Source organism: Triticum dicoccoides, chromosome 5A (genome assembly GCF_002162155.2).
Source record: "Triticum dicoccoides isolate Atlit2015 ecotype Zavitan chromosome 5A, WEW_v2.0, whole genome shotgun sequence".
NCBI classification, from domain to species: domain Eukaryota; kingdom Viridiplantae; phylum Streptophyta; class Magnoliopsida; order Poales; family Poaceae; genus Triticum; species Triticum dicoccoides.
The window spans coordinates 662,887,307-662,891,239 of record NC_041388.1 but is presented as its reverse complement, the minus strand read 5'-3'; the positions used below and the strand labels follow the sequence as shown (position 1 = coordinate 662,891,239).

The 3,933-nt window shown below is 43.1% G+C and overlaps 1 pseudogene; it reads right to left on the bottom strand.

Annotated features, from left to right (window-relative positions):
* The window catches only part of LOC119300373, a 5,203-nt pseudogene extending 2,101 nt beyond the window's left edge, over positions 1–3,102 (bottom strand).
* Positions 3,103–3,933: the final 831 nt, after the last annotated feature.

Below are 3,933 nucleotides of genomic sequence, written 5' to 3'. Positions count from 1 at the left end.
TTTGTGTCTTCTTTGCTTTCTTGCTTTAATTTGAAGAAAACTTAAGAAATTTTTTCTCTAAAATTTTATTTATGTTTCATCAATATTTTCTTGAATATTTTTTATTTCCTACATCAAAGATTTTAAAATATAACTTTTTATGCATATTAAATTTATTTAAAATGGATTCTTCAACATTTAATTGAAGTTAGAAGTCAAATTTGTCTAACTTTAGAGTTTAGGGACAAAATTGAAATTAACCAATAGTTGAGGGATCAGAAGTATACTATTCTTTATAAACATGGTGATCGGCAAATAGTGCAGCAGCCAATTAAAGAACATTTCTAGCCATCGTTTTCTTGTTTTTCTTCATCTCAAAATTAGTCAAAGAGTGAACCCATGGATGAAACCATGTGACTTTTTTATGCAAAGCACCTTTCGCTTGTGTAGTGGTCAGGTATTTAAGAAACTAGATGGTACCCCACGTGTTCCTGCGGAAATGAGTTCCAATATATTTCAATGAGATTTGTTTGCGTGGAACATGAATATTTGGATTTATGAGAAACAAAAAAAAAACTACACATTATATATTGTATTTGATTATTATATAGTTGAAATTATTTATTGACTATAAGTCGCATAATACAATGGAGAACTTTTTCCCATGTGTGTTGAGTGGGTCCTTAATGAGATGGCATGTGTGTGATGAGGTAGAACATGTGCATGTTGAGATAAATAAAAATTATGGGGATGAACTAAGACCATGTCGAGTAGCTTCCCAAAACAATTCCTCTACAAGTGCTTATATTGGGGCGCGGTGCATCGAAGTGCGTTTTTTTGTCAGCTTCCCCTAAATGCGTTTTTTTAAGAATAAGGAAGCTGTTGGAGATGCTCTAATACTTGAAATCTATCTCTCATGCATATTGTGATGGGCCTTTGATAAGGTCCCATGTGTGCATGTTAAGATAGTATGAATAACGGGGATCAATTATTTAGGTACATAGGATTTGTTGACCCTTTGGAAAACAACATCTAAATAACCATTATCAATACAATTTATGTGCCAATGACTCGGTGATCATAGTAAGATATGTTGAATTACAGATATGAGCCAATTTCTTGAATTTTTGGTCATGACATGGTTTGCGGGATGTTTCCAATGGACATATTGTTACATAGATTCTCAATTAAATTACTCCCACCGGTCCTTTTTACACCGCATATAAGATTATTTGTCTGAAGATAAAGTTTAACCAACTTTATAGAAAGAAATTTCAACATTCACAAATAATTATTTCTAAGTTGATGAATTTTAACATTGATTCTTTATCTAATGGTGAGCAACGTAATTAATTTGTCACTGTGTTAAAATGCTTCAAAAAATCTTCCGAGTCAGCGATTAATCTTCCAATTTATCGCTAATCGGGGGGTGACCGATAAGATCATGCCTTATCTTTGCCGTTTATCTTTGGACCGATTTATCGCTCTGACAAGCGATTTATCTGGAATCTATCGATAAATCGGACCTATTCATAGCACTATGTTCTTAGTTTATTTCTGTTTTGTGGACCTTGTTACGCAATATGTATTGTTGTCCTATTTTGTTTGTCATTATACGAGGATTCAAAGGCTAGGAATCAAGGTAACACTTTTGTCCAATATTGTCTTGGTGCTGAATATAGCGTATTTTAGTATTGGGAACCTAAGATTTGCAAAAAAAAAATATCCAATTAATAGTCGACTGATAAAATTGATTAATCTCTAATCCCTCGCTGACCGACACGATAACGATAAGCGATATCCTTAACATTAAAAATAATGCATATATACTTCTTTGGAAAAAAAACAGAGAATATGTAACGCATAATCGTGGTATGTGCTTACCGATGAGAGGGACGATGTTCTTGTGGCGTAGCCGGTTGATGATGCTGACCTCGGCGAGGAAATCTTCGTAGCGTCGGTTCTCCACGTCGCGCGGGAACCTCTTGACGGCCACGTCCATGGGTCGTTCCGTCTTGGAAGCGGCGGCTGGGAGCGTGCACCTGTACACGGTTCCAAACCCGCCACCGCCGAGCTTCATGGCTTCGTGGGAGTTGCCGGTGGCCTTCTTGATGTCTGCGAACTCCACCTTGGTGGGCATCCCGGGGAGGCGCTCCATGGACCTGGCGAGCTGGTCCAGGTCCTTGTGCCACCGCCTGTACCTCGAGTTGAAGTAGCACGTCAGGCCGATGGCCATCAGGATGGTGGCAGCTACGAATACGACTACGAGGACCACGGATCCGTAAGCACTGAGGACGAGTTTCCTTGCGATGCTGCCCAAAGCGAGGGCTTTGACCTGGATCGTCGCGTTCCAGCGAACCCCATAGTGGCGTACGGTACCTGCTCCGCCGTAGAGAGGAGGCCGAAGCGCGCGATCGGGGTTATGCCGGTATGCTTCAGGGGAACCTCAGCTATGGGGCTGTCAGGCTTGGGATTGGCTTGAACGTCCGCGTAGAACGACAGGCTGCGCCCCGCATGGTCGTAGTCGATCCACACGGTGCAGTCCTTTGCGACGGCACCTAATGTCGGAATGATACTGATATCGGCGACTATGATGTGATAATAATCTTCGTCGTACTCCGTGATCGTAAGGTTGGACAGCACACCGATCCTGACAGAGACTTGGCTGCCGGAGACGTCAGCACTCAGGGACGTAGAGTTGGCGAGGTCGAGCGGGCCAACATCTCTTGCCAACAGTCGCTTGATCGGTAAGGAGCTGTTTATTAGTGTCCAAGGGAAGATGAGGAAGGCGAGGCCATCCCGGCTGGACGGGCTCGGGTTCCACAGCGGCTGATATGAGATGGTGGCGTTGAACGACTCATCGTCGACGTCCAGCCCGTCGGGGTCGATGGTGGACAACACTCGGGTGTTGTTCACGTCGGAGTAGGAGAGGTTGCGTTCGACCCCGGATGCTTTGTCGATCACATAGAATTCGGAGCCGACGCACTCCAAGGTGATTTTGTCTTTCTGATTGGAATCACGGCTTTTGCACGGCTGCGCCTTCGCGTGGGAGAAGAACGTGATCGATAGGAGGAGGAGGATGCTGCAGAGACATGGGAGAATCTGTTTCGGCGGAAAGGCCATTCTAGCTACGTTTCGCCCGGTCGTAGCTAGGCAGGTAGCAAAGCTGCTTCTATCGGCCTCACACATAGCAACTAAATCTCGCTTGGTTATATACTAGTGGCCAGTGGGATCTTGAGAAGGCGGTTCTGTCACCCCACACCTACGCTTCACAGAAGTTTCGATCAACTATGTAACTTGTAGAACGCAACAAATTTATCTACGTATGGCTTTCCACCACAAGTTCCCTATTTTGGGCGGACCTGCGAGCTGCCACAGACGCTTCCATCTTCAAAATCTTCAAATCTCCAGCAATTGTTCACCCTTTGACCCGACGAAGACGAACTGCGCCAATCTTCAAACCTTTTACTAGTGACTAGTTCTCGATACGCCGATCGACCTGACTCTCTGAAGTTCCCAAGTTATTCCAGATTAATTCCAAGCCCAGCTGTCCACCGGGAAACCTTCAGATAGCTCTACATCTGGAGCAACGAAGTTTCCTTCTATCGTTTCCCTGGTCCATGCATGTTCCAGTATCCATCTGCATCGATCAGTTCATCCACCCTAGACATTGTTGCTTGCAGCAACCGGACGGGTGGTTTTAAGCTTTGGTTTGCGGCAAATTTATTTAATTAGAACTTCTCTTCCAGGAAGGGAACAAATGGAACATGGGGGCATATATATAGACCCGTTTTTCAAAAAAAAATAACTTAAAAAATGATCGAAAGATCATTAAAATTGCTGGCAACAAATTTGATAAAATGTTACACTCACGTAATAATTTAGGACGAAATGACTTTCGTGACATTGTCCGGGACATACATCATAATTAGAAATAATAATAGAGGGGAAAGG